We start from the raw sequence: 14,389 nt of genomic DNA, 5'->3' as shown, positions 1-14,389 counted from the left end.
TTTTAAGAAGCTCCTCTTGGAATCCATGTTCGCCTCTTCAGTTCAAAACTCTTTTGGAACTTCTTAGTTCCCTTTTACCTTAAATGTGAAAACTTTTATAAACTCTTAGGAAATACTTAGTTCCCTTATAACTTTTGAGAAATGAATTCAACTTTTGCTATTTACTTAACTTAAAACTTTTACTCTTAGGGAATATTTAGTTCCGTTATAGCTTTTGAGATTTTAACTCATTTCTTTACTTGACTTGAACTTTAATTCTTTAAAACAAAGTGAAAACATTTGTGAATGACTTTAGAAAACTTTATAAACTATGTTTGTACTTGACTCTTAACTTTTCTTGAATTGAAGTATGAATTCAAGGTTCATGGTCTCATGTGGATGATTTCATGACTTCCAACTTGGAGGGTTCATACGAAATTATGAGCATGAACTACTCAACTCGAGAACTAAAAGGTACTTCTTAACTCAAGATAGGAATAAGGAACTCAACACTCAAGGCTTAGAACTTGGAGATACTACTCCTCTCAATGATACTCAATTTATGAAATTCATGCGAAAGTTATGGGCATGAACAAATCGACTGGAAGGTCTAAGTAACTAGATGGAACTCATGTGTATGAATCTTATGCTTACTTCCTCAAAACTTAGTTCAAATCGATGATGGATCTCAAAGAATTCACAATTGAACTTAAGACTTTCTTGAACTCTACTCTTAACTCTCTCTTAAATGTGAATTATGGATTCAAGAGTTTTGGTTCATGACATGGAGAACCTAGGTGATACTTTTGACTCATGAATACATACTCTTCCCTCTTATATTCACTTGCTTTAGTCTTGAAAACAAGTTACTAGAAGTTGTCGAAGACTCCTCAAAAGAACTCGAAGGGACACTTTCTAAAAGGTTCGAAAGAACTCTCAAAACTTAATCTTGACTTTACCTTGAATTGTTTCAAGGTTATGATTCATGTTCTGGATGATTTATAAGTATTTATACGTAGTTTAAAGTGTTCAGAATCAAAAGGAGTGAAGATACACTTTAAATGAGCTCAAACGGAACTATCGAGGTAAAAGGAGTGGGGGCAGGTGACCCTGGCACATTCTGGGCGCAGGGCGCCAACCCCTAACTTCAGACCGAAGCGCGCCGCCCCAGCCCTCTGGGCGCATCTGGGGCGCGCCACACCATCCCATCTTCAGGCAATGTTTCGACGAATTTTGCCTCTCATTTTCTGACCCTAAATTACTTTTAATCGATTTCTTTTCTCAAGTTTTCATTAAATTCAATTACCCAACCTAGGTAAACAACAATACACTCAAAACAACACCCCAAACAATCAATTTTATCTCAAGAATTCATCAAAACGCCAACAAGACAAGATCTACAATGAACCTCAAAAAACCTATCAAGAACTTGAATCTTTCAACTTTTTGAGAAACTTAAATACCTCTTAGGGATTAGACCCATGGCGAAAATCCGCAAATAGACTCAAGAACGTCGACGAATGGCTTCATCCTTGCCTCTTTTCTCCTCTTTTCTTTTCTTGCCTCTTCTTGAACTCTCAACTAAAACCCTAGGTATTTATTAGGATTATAAAACTGAACCTAAAAGGATGATAATCTTAAAATATGACTAAAAATGAATTAAACTTGATTGGGTAAGGAGAGGACTAAAATACCCCTTACTATTTTTGGCTAACTTTCCTTAACGAGACGGCCTAACTTCAAAAGGTCATATATCATTCATCCAAACTCGGAATTAAGTAAACTCGGTGGCTTTGGAAACATAATTCAAATATTTTTCTAATGGTATCTTTTAGCACACCTAACTCAACCTGTACTGGGAGTTATGGTTGTTTAAAGTTGACCCAAAACTCATACTTTGTTTAACTCTCCAATTTTTAGATTTTTTTGTTATTCCCAATCTAATTCTTTTGAAACTCTTGGGGCTAAATCTAGAGAACTGACCTTAAGACTTAAGAAATTTTAATTCTTTGGTAAAATCTCACTCACTACAATGAACAGTTCGAGTCTTAGCTCTAAAATATTTGTGGGGTGTTACAAAAATGCACTATTACGTGATTTAATGAAGTAAAATGAACTGTAAATTTAAACACATGGCATGAAAACAACCCAACTAAAGAGTAAAGACCTTAATCCCTTCTCTAATTTTATTCAATCAATTCTGAACCACATAAGTGCAACCTCTAGGACATTGGGGAAAGACCAACACGACCTCAACTATCATTGTAGTTGTCTCCTCCACCCTCTCACACCTCTTGGGAGTATAAGATAATTGACTTATTTGTTTTCTATGTTTAGTCTTTAAACATGGTTCAAGGTTATATTGGTGCTCACTTATGATTGTTGTGACTTTGAAAATTTGAAATTTGTATGATGTCAGTTTTTTTTATTGTAACTACAACTCTTAAGCACAAGTGGCCAATTGTTACTTCTCAGTAATAAATCTTGAGCTATCCAACATACAGATGCACTTCTTCGTTGTTTCTCTTCTTCCATTGGACTAACTTGTTTTCTTCAATTTTGTGAAGGAATTTGAAAACAACTGATAAATAGAATAAATTTGGTGAACTCGGTGTTGAATTTATTGTACCACCAGCAAGTTAGGTGAACTCGGTGTTAAATTTATTGTACCACCAGCAAGTTTGGTGAACTCGGTGTTGAATTTATTGTACCACCAGCAAGTTTGGTGAACTCAGTGTTGAATTTATTGTACCACCAACAAGTTTGGTGATGTCAGCTTTTGCACTATCCCGTTTTCTAATAACTTTAAATAATTGTGCCTTTTAATTTTCTATTATCGCTCTTTTATAATCATCTGTTTTTTTAACATTATGAGTATGTTAATAATAAAAGCGATTTTGTGTATTATCCTTATAGGGCAAGGTTCTTGCATTATCTTAAAAGCCATCGACAAAGGAAGGGAGCTTGAAGACACTTAATAGTTAATTTTCTTGTTCATATGTGTATATGCATAAATGACACTGAACAATGAAATATTGTGAATTGTATATTTTATTGATTTTTTTTTGTAATACAAGTACTTGTTATATTCCATTTCAGGATTATTTAGTGTGTTTCTTGTATTACAATAAATTATGATAATATAATAATAGGTGATTGACAAAATATACGAGTATATATTGATTATAGAGGAAATTTATTTGAATTGACTATTACAGTTATAAGGATTGGCTTGTCGCTACAAAATTATTTACAAATAGAACTAGTATTTGTGGCGATAATAATTTGCCACCAAATCTCAAGATTTAGTGGCGATTAGAGTTGCCATTGAAAGTATTAAACATCTGTGGTGGCACAACTTGCTACTGAAATCCTTTCTTTAGTAGCGACGAGAGTTGCTACTAGTAGTATAAGACCTTTTGTGGCGACTTTTTGTGGCAATTGTAATAGCCACCTAAAAGTCTAACTTCAGTGGCGACTTACAAAACATGTATTTTGTGGAAGTGTTTTTGTGGCATGCCTAATTATTTTTAGCGGCGAGGTGTTTTGTGCCGACTGATTTCTTTTATTACTACAAGAATACTCGAATTTCATACAATTAACAAGGGTTTAGAAATTCACTTGTCTCAAACAATCAAGCAATTAATCCAATACTTGAGTCTTCCTCTTTCGTTGTACTTCCACATCAATACAATCTATTAAATAAATAACCACAATAAGATTTCGAACTAACAAGACTCATAGTAATTACTATATTTCTAGACTAGACCCAGGAACTAATTCAAATCCATAACCAAGATCTTAAATCTTGATGCCAATTAAACATCTCAACTCGCATATTTACTAATTTCAAGTCTAAGATTAAGTTCCAACTTCTCCAAACACTACAATCCTAATAGCTTTCATGTAAAATAATACACACTATATTTAATTACATATCTTAATATATCAAATTTGGGTCATAATATGAAAACTATAAGAAAATTTTTTATAAATTAATTACATATAAGTTCGAGAACCCTAGAACTAAGCCAAACTAACTATATATATGTCATCTCAAAAGAAGTCACATTACAACAACAAAAACTTTCAAATTTGAGTTCTTTTCTATTTACCAATCATCGACAATTATTACTTTACAGGATTCTTAGCCTAAATTTCCAATTGCAACATCCAGTAATCCATATGCCAATTTTCAATTCCTTGATATTCAATGTGTGCACTAATTACGATATATAAGCATTAATATTTTCGTTTACCTAGAAGAGTTGTTTCCTTGATTCTTATGATGCGTGTTGTGCTTCTCTTCATGGTTGCACGTAGTAAATTGTGGTGAATTGTGGTATGACAGAAAAAGAACTTTAACCCCTAATTAATTTTAATTTAATATGGGTCAAGTAATAGGATATTAATTATAGACTTGGCCCATTATTCATCAACTAAATAAATGACTCCGGATAGCTATGAGGGGAAAACATGGTAATATTTATGATAATTTTTTTTAAAAAAATCATGTTTGTCCTCGAACATAAAGTAAAAAAAGGAAGAATAATCGATATAACAAAAAACATGAGTTATGACCTACTAGCCGGTGTTCATCTCTTTAAGCGAGATCCTCCTTAAGACTATTTCATCAAGAGCATTGATCTTTCAAAGTTTGGAATATCTACAAATGCGGAGTGATTATTAAGCCACATACTTATCCATGAGCTCAATGTAAACGAAAACCCATTGGACCATAGCATAACGATCATGACAAATGTTTTCTCACATAACTAGGATAACATTCTGAATCGATATCGGCTACAACCAGAAGTGAACTTTAATCAAACACCATACACTCATAATGTACAACCATTGCTAATTTTACCAAGGATTTTTTCTCACAACAGAATTTTTTTTCACGAGCTTAAGTTAGAAAAATTTGATATTTAGACACCGGGTACTCATCAAGAGCGAACCAAACTTATCAAACCCAAAGAAGGAATTGATCAAGTAACCACATAGAGAGGGATAAGTTTAAGTATACTGAACCTCTAACAACATTATCAAAATGCTAGATCACTAGTTATGATTGTAGAAAAACCTTAAGAAAAACAAAACTATACCTAACGGTCCCCACATTCAATCACCCATAGCTAACATATGATATCGATAATGAGATGAATCTTAAGTCTGTCGGACAACTGTAAATATTCATGATAGAACTCTAATAAATTTTCATAAGCAATGTTTTGCATGTAGAAACACTGGAATACTTCAATTATTTTAAAAAAACACCAAATATGTTATATCTAAAACGACTAAGTCTTTCCAAGCATCATATCCTACCAAGAGAACATCGCAGGATCGGCACACCCGATCCACCACTAGGGATAGACCCATAGACATGGAAACAATTGTAGTTTATCTAGCAAATCATACTACAAATAATGTCCAGTACGAAGAAGGTGGTCGCATAAGAATATACAGAAGTAAGGTTGAATAACACAAGATACTCCATAGTGCTCATATAAATAAAATTTCATTCATCTGACTCCATCTCTCAATTTTTTAGCCACCCACAATTAACCATTCTGATCTCCATTATAATATTACAAATACTCAATTCATCAAACCCCACATACTTCTCACAATACTCTATTGAAGCTAACAATTTTTATACTAACAAACATCATAAATTCACAACCCATTTACCTTACTCTCAAATTGTCACTAGTATCAAAGTCTTCTTGGCAAACACATTGTAGCCTCAAAAATTTTAAATTATGGCTCCCTCTCTTTCCATTGAAGCATTACATGAAAGATATGAGTTACACCCAAGACAGATAGCACTAATTTCAATTCTAAAAGTACTTTTCCATCGAGATAAAATATTTGAATCACACACGATATCAACTTCACACGGACTTTCTTATACCATTTTCAACTATCATTCATATCATCATGTAACTTATGTCAACACACTTTATCACTCAAATCCCTTCCAAATAGTTAATATTCAGTACAATCGATCATTCCTTACCTTACTAATCCACACCTTGACAGAACATACAACCTGAACATAGACTCACAATTAAAAACTTGAATTTTTTCCCCTGCCATGTAACATAATCTCATCATCTATCAAAATTAGCTCATACATTGAAGAACTTTATAGATCATATATCTTAGCCTATAATTGATTGCTTCTCAATCGATCTTACAATATCTTTGTAAAAAAACTCAACTGTACCAGTTACTCAACTCAAAAACATAAAAGAAGTTATCATCACACTCGAGTCAAACGTCTGTGCACTTGTTTATCAAATTTTGTCCAATAGTTTTTAACCAATATGATAAACATGTGACACTGTTATCATAAGTAGAGCAAAAAAGATGAAAACCCTCATCTCTAAACTCATTTTTTTTTACTATCTGAAGGTACATCTTTTGTCCTTGCATTAAAAATAAATATCTTTGTTGTCGATCGCCTCTGTCCACATGTTGCACTATATTTCACTATTTTTTTCTATTACGACTCTAGTTGCTTTAATTTATATTTGAGTGACACCCCAACTCCTCATAAGAATTACCATACAACCATGCTACTTATAAAATAGTACTAAACCATAACTTAGACATTCTAAAATCATCATTACCATACAAAATTCTTTTAACCAACATACCTTATCATATAGTTGCATTTCAACCATAATTCATCATAAAACCTTATTACCACCATGCATAGTTAGCCCTTGCCCATAAGTTTGTCATTCTAATATTAATCTACTCATTTGTAGCTTAAGATAAAATTATATGACCTCATTTAGAATTTCAGGATACACTTCACAACCCGAGTGCATTGATACAATACCAAAGATCCTCTACTAAAATTTTCCTTCTAAATAATGTTTAACTCATTCATCTGTAGTAACAAGCTAGTTGGTTTCTCAAATGTGAATGAAACATCGAATCTCATTATATGAGCATGTGACACAAATGATAACTCTTTAAGTAGTTAGTAATCACACTTGACATCAGTGTATCCATTTTCATATACCACTAGTACCACATTGTGAAGTTTGTTAGATGCACCACTAGACCATATCATACTTTCTGAGAAGATTGTACCCAAATATCCCACATATCTCTCCCCCTATTAAGTAACTAACAAACACTACCAAATTTGTTCAATCTCTCGTCCAAAGCAATATGCATCCCCTCACAGATAAGGGGCAACAAAAGGAGTAGTACATTCTCTAACTCTAAACAAGTAAGAATTGATACCATTATTGTAGTCGTATTATGACCCTTTTCTGATATACACCCAATCTATTAAAGATTCTAACCTTGATTGGCCCAACATCATTCCTAAACAACCCATATATGTTATGACAACTATATACATTGTACTTTCCAAAGTTACACTATTCATTATCTAGCGATCTTTTTAATCATTCTACTTTCAATTGTCAAACAACTCCAGATATTGTCTATACCACACAATTACTAATCCCACTACTAGATGACTAGCCTAAAAAAGTATAAGACACTCATGAAGTCCCTTAAACCATTGTTAAACCTAATTGTTTATTTATCCTCAAAGTGGATCATCAGGCTATAACCTCGGGTGTTTCCTTCAAATAATTGAACATTCTAAATCTCACCACACATCATCTCCACAAGTATATCACTTTAACCTTAGTACCATATCTAACATCCAAGACATACACGACACTAATTACCAACATGAGTAACTACGCACGAGTCATAAAATAAAGGAGAGAGAACAGAATGAAGATATAAAAACCAGAACATACAAGGATGTGTGATAGAGATTCAAGAAGTTCAGATTTTTCCTTAAATTCACCATAGGCTCTTGAAGATAAGTGCAAACGTCTCTATTTCGTTCTCGAGACTCTACTTCGACTCGGCTTGTATACACGTGAGACCTATGAACCGAGGGATCTGATACCATGTTGTCACAATTCAAACATAGACATGATGACACTCGTATTATCCTATCAATACAAGTTAGCCTAAAATCCAACTAATATAGTGAATGCGGAAGTAAAACGTGAATTAAAGTCTAATACTACAAATCACTGCAGAAAACATAATCAACTTAATTAAACTATCAAAACCTAGTTGTCATGTGTACAAGGCTCTAAAGTTATACAACTAAATCAAAAGAAAAATACAACTCTCATATGACATTGTTTCTAGATTAGAACAAGATCATATATAGGAGTAAGAAGGTTCACTGAAATGACAAGAAACTACCTCACAAATCTCCATAACATGGCTCAAACAAGGAGAAGGGAAAATATCACAAATGTCCAAGCTAATAACCTACAAAAAAATTGTAGAAGTAAGTGTGAGTACCAAACCACACAGTACTAAACAAGTAAACCTTTACACACAAGCTAAGGGAATAAAATACGGATACTCCTTACAGACCAACTGAACCTCCACAACCACAACATGCATAAAACCAGCCCAACCTAATAGTTCACTGTTTACATAGCACCTCTATCAACGAAAATCACTTTATTCATCAATCACAACTTCCACTAACAAAGCACTCATAATGCTAGCAACACACAAGATCAAATTCATCAAATAGAGGTAATTAAATATCATCTCCCTTCAAACCACCAGTATAACACAAAATCATCAAGAATGAAGGATGTCATGGGATGCAATGCAATGTGTCACCATGAAATGATATGTCTCAAAATACCAAGTTCTCTCTCAACCATATATGCATGATACTCCTCGGAAATACATCGAAATTTCATGACCCATGGGTGACTCGCGAGATCCATATACCGACATGGACGATCTCCACGTGTTTGTGCGGACGATCCCCACGTTTATGTGTGGACGATCTCAACGCACTATCATAAAATCAAACAATCTTCACACAAACGATCTCCACGTGCCCAACTTATAATCATAATCAATTCCTCGCACGGACGATCTCCACATGTTCAAATTATAATCATATTTGATCTCAACACGGACAATTTCAATGTGTTAGACATTTTCTCATACCTAATCTCATGTCAATGCATGTGCACAATATGATGTCAAATAAAAGATATGATGCAACATCTCAATAAATCGAATGTTGCTATGACATATAATCACCTAAATTATCATAACTACACGAGTTCAGTAAAGAAAACAATTACACATAATAAATCAAGTCAATAATATATCAGCTAATGTTCATATGCTTTGACATTCTTGGATTACAATCTACATTCAATAGTAATAAAATTTCCCTTATAACACTGGTACTCGTACCATTCTTAGCACATCACACATAAATAATTAATCACATTGTCTTTTATTACTTTTTTCATCATTAGAATAAATCAAGGTGGACAAGTTAACTTTTCACAAAATCTCATTACTCCCAAACACATACTACAAGGAAATACACGAATTTTATATACTTAAAAAGGGTATAGAAATCCAATTGCCTCAAACAATCTAGCAATACTCCAAGATTTGAGCCTTCCTCTTTCGATGTACTTCCACATTAATACTATCTATTCAAATAAATAACCACAATAAGATTTTGAACTAACAACACCCATATTAATTACTATATTTTTTGAATAGACCCAAGAACTAACTTAAATTCATAACCAATAAATGTTGATGTCAAATAACATGCCAACTCGCATATTTACAAATTTTAAGCCTAAGGTTAAGTTCCAACTTCTCCAAACACTACTACCCTAATAGTTTTCATGTAATATAATATACTCGATATTTAATTACATATCTGAATATATCAAACTTGGAACATAATATGAAAACTATAAGAAAAAATTTAAAAAAAATCAATTACATAAAAATTGGAAAACCCTAGGCCAACACTATATATATATCGTCCCAAAAGAAGTCACGTTACAACAACAAAAACATTCAAATTTGAGTTCTTTTCTATTTACCAATTGGCAATTATTAGTTTACAAAATTCGTAGCCTAAATTTCCATTTGCAACATCCAGTAACTTGTACACCAATTATTCATTCCAATGCGTGCACTAGTTACAAAACTTAAACATTGATATTTCCTTTACTTGGAAGAGTTGTGTCCTTGATTCTTGTGATGCGTGCTGCACTTTTCTTCGTGTTGGCACGTAGTAAAAGACTTTAGCCCCTAATTAGTTTTAATTAAATGTATGGGTCAAGTATTATGGTATTAATCACAGACTTGGCCCATTATTCACCAACTAAATAAATGACTCATGATAGCTATAAGGGGTAAAATGGTATATTTATGATAATTTTCAAAAATGATTTTTTCGGGTCATTACAAATTAGATTCCAAAGTTTTTCATTAGACACTTATATAATTCTTTATCTTAAGATCATAGTTACTTATAAATAAATCAAATTAATGACGAATTTAACTTAATGATTAATTTCCTTTAGAGAACTACTTAAGTTATTTTGTGTGTTGGATTCAAAAAATTTACTTGCAAGATTTAATAAAATGAAAACTTATAACCTTTTCTAAAAGACATATCATTAATCTCTATACCGAGACATGAATTCTATTAACTAATTTTTTATTTCACTAACATCCAATCTATCAGACATATTGACGAACCTCATAATTTCACCTTTTAATAAATCGAAATGATCATTAATATTATAATAGCAAGATTAAGAATATAAGTACTGTTGACACCCAGTTTTGACCCTCCCCGATCGAAATTGATTCAAGAGCTTCTCAATTTTCAAACGATTTAGAATAATTAGTTTTACAAAATTCAAATATTTTTCCATGTTACTTTAAGTAAGTATAGTCTATTTTTATAGTATTTTATAATTATATGTGTAATTAGTGTTTCTTAAATATTCGAAAATAGTCTAAAAAAAAATTAATTTTATTAAGTATTTTTTATTAAAGTAGTTTAGTTTAAATTGTTTGTAATTTTTAGTCATTACCTAACAATTAAGTTAATATTTTGTTTCAATGAGATTGAGAATCTCGTCAATTAATTTAAATAATCATATTTAACTTTTAACCGAGTTTTCTAAGTAAATCCGATTCGTTTATGTTCAGTTACATGGGTCAATTGCATTTCATTTAGACCCATTCCTACTCTTCTCGGCCCATTTTAAATTCAACAAAAGCCCATTTGACCAAATCCAGTCAGCCCATTCCAATCCCTATATCAAATTTCCCAACTTACTCCAGATTCGCCCGACCCTGCCCACATTCATTTTCTTCTTCACAAGAAGAAATCCAGAAGCGTACAACATACCCATATCAGCACAGGCAACACCAAAATTGACCCCTCCAACGCGCCTCACGCGAGGGCGAATGCAATGGCTCCTTTCCGTGTTGTCGTCTCCTCGCCAGTACGCTCCCTCAACAGAGCAGGCTGGCTTTTCAGTTTGGCCAGCTGTGTTTCCGTCCTTTCCATATAAGATTGAGACAGCTCGCTTCTCTAGGACGAATAATTTGATCTAGCCATCTGTTTCTCCCTTCCTCTTCCGAAATGGGGCAAGATCCATTTGGGTCATTTTATATAGTATAAATTTAAGGAATCCCATAGTGTAATTCAATAATTACATTCTGTCCCGATAAGTTTAATAATTACAAAAAATCCCTTAAAATTGCTGAGCCGTGATACTTTAGAATGTTGTGATACATGGTAAATGATACATAGTAACTTAAAACTGTTAAGAAAAAATAGGGGATAAAAACGGTAAATTTAAAGCTGTTAATAAAACAGCTTAATTTGTGGTAACAGATCATTAATCAGCATTAAATCAGCACTTAATTGGATATTAATTTCAAAATTTGAAAATCAAAGATTGTATCAGTTATTTAGAAAACAATTGGAGCTGCCGAAATTTTTTTGTTGTTGCAGTGGGTTTTTGAAGATGAATACTTCGATTTTGATGAGACATTCCGGAATTTGGGTGAACGAATTGCAGTATGAAAATTACAAAATTGATGGAATCGTTGTTGGAGATTCAATTTCGTTTTCTAATCTCAAAGCAGCAATTGCGGCCGAGTTGGACATTGATGTATCAAGGAAAGAAATTGAAATTCGATACATTGTAGAAGGTAACTCCTGTCCGATGAAACTTAAGAACGATATGAGTGTTAAACTATATTTTGAACTGAAAAAAAACGAGCCTGGATTTTCAATATATCCATTATGTATTGACACAATTGAGAAGAATAGTGGTACTGTACATAACTTTGATGGAAGAAGTGGAGAAATAACGTGTGTAGAAGGCACAACAAATGATACACAGGCTTTGGCAATAGTTGAAAGTAGCTTATTTGAGACACATGAAAATTCAGAAGTTGGAGTTGCAAATGTTATAATCAATTCAGATATTGTTGATGTGAAGACAGGTCAGATATACAAGGATAAAGCAACACTTGTAGATGTGATGACGAAATATAAGATAAAGAACAACTTCAACTGCAAAGTGAAGAGGTCTGATCAACAAAGGTATGACAGTATTTTGATATTTTAATGTATCATTTGTTGTTTTATAATTTAATTAGTACATGAAATATTACTGTACTATATGAAAACCTGCAAGTTTCATATGTTATTTTATAATCTAATGTATCATCATTTCAGGAATTTGTTTTTGATACATTGAAATAAGTATATTTGATACTTGAAAGTACTACTACCGATATAGTAAGGACTGTATCATTTTAAACAGTCATATCACAAATAGTGGATAAATTTCATTAAAGTTTGATACTTTTCTTAAAAATTGGTTGATACTTTTTGTGTGATTCATTGTTTGATTACTTTAAACATTATTGTTGAATATATTATATATGATGTATTTGATATGTGTATTAATATGCTTAAAAAATGTACGCAGCTATGTGTTGGTATGCTTTTCAGACAAATGTGGTTGGACTATGAAGGCGTCGTGCAGGAAAAAATCTGATATATTCATTGTTAGAAATTTCAATAGTGAACATACGTGTCCGATGAGGGAGAGGGTATTAACCAAAGTCCAAGCAACAGTGGGATTTGTAAGTGGAGTGACAGCTCCAAAATTGGTCAATTATAAACGAATTTATACACCAAGGGATATAATTGATGATATTAGAGAATATTATGGTGTTGAAATATCTTACCAGCAAGCATGGCGTGCTAAAGAACGTGCACTCTCCATGATTAGAGGAAAACCATCTGCTGGATATAGACGGATGCCGCGATACATACACATGTTAAAAACTGTGTATCCAGATTCTTATATAAGAATGCATAAGACTGAAGAGGATGAATTTATGTATCTGTTCATCGCCTTAAGACCATTCATTAGGGGATTTAAATACTGCAGACCAGTAGTTGTTGGGGATGGTGCACATCTGAGTGGAGCTTACAAAGGGACATTTGTATCAGCAAGCACACTTGATGGCGCAGGTATTTTTTATTTATAGTAATGATGTCTTTTTATATATTAAGTATCAAATAATATAATGTGTGTGTAATCAGGTTGCATATTTCCATTGGCATATGTGTTGTTGACACCGAAAATGATTGTTCGTGGACATGGTTTTTCGAACAGTTAAAACATGCATTTGGCGATAGAAAAGATATGTGTGTTGTTTCAGATAGAAATGAGAGTATCATGAAGAGTGTAAGGATTGTGTTCCCCGATGTACCTCATTATGCATGCATCGGGCATCTTTGGAAGAATGTATGTGGAAACTTCAAAAGGAGCAGAAAGGCCATAAGTGATCTATTCTACTCTATGGCCAAGGCATATAGAAAGGAAGATTTTGATAAGTTGATGGCTAAGGTTGATAGAATTGATCACAGGGTTAAGGAGTACCTTCAATATGCAGGTTACGAAAAATGGTCAAGAGTTCATGCAACAGTAAACAGAGGTAGAATGATGACTTCAAACATTGCAGAATGTATCAATGGTTGTCTTGTTGAAGCACGCCAATTAACTATATTAGAATTCTTGGAAGAGGTTAGAATTCTTTTTGGATCTTGGCATTGCAAAAACAGAGAAGTAGCCTCATACACAAAGGACACATTAGGTAGAAAATTTGAGGAATTGTTGATTATAAACGCGGCTAAAAGTTCAAAAATGGAGGTATGTATCATTATATGATACTTTATATTATATATATCTAATTCTGTGTATCATTATGCTTTTTTTAACATGATTTGGTTTTTAAAAGTTATATATTTAAAATTTTTAATGTACACAGGTTGTTCCATCATCTGAGTTTATTTTCTCGGTTTATGAAAATGGAAGAAGATATATTGTTTGTCTTGAGCGAAAAGTATGTTGTTGTGGTAGATTTCAACTAGATGAGATACCCTGTTCACATGCAATCGCTGTATTGAAAAAAAAGAATGTCACCGATATGAATCCGTATTGCTCTGATTATT

At 32.8% G+C, this 14,389-nt stretch overlaps 1 pseudogene; it reads left to right on the top strand.

The window, feature by feature from the left end:
• The first annotated feature begins 11,559 nt into the window (after positions 1-11,559).
• LOC107007004 lies at positions 11,560-13,979 on the top strand (annotated as a pseudogene).
• The last annotated feature ends 410 nt before the right edge of the window (positions 13,980-14,389 follow it).

Source organism: Solanum pennellii, chromosome 12 (genome assembly GCF_001406875.1).
Source record: "Solanum pennellii chromosome 12, SPENNV200".
Classification (NCBI taxonomy): Eukaryota; Viridiplantae; Streptophyta; class Magnoliopsida; order Solanales; family Solanaceae; genus Solanum; species Solanum pennellii.
This window is presented reverse-complemented; position numbering and strand designations above follow the sequence as displayed.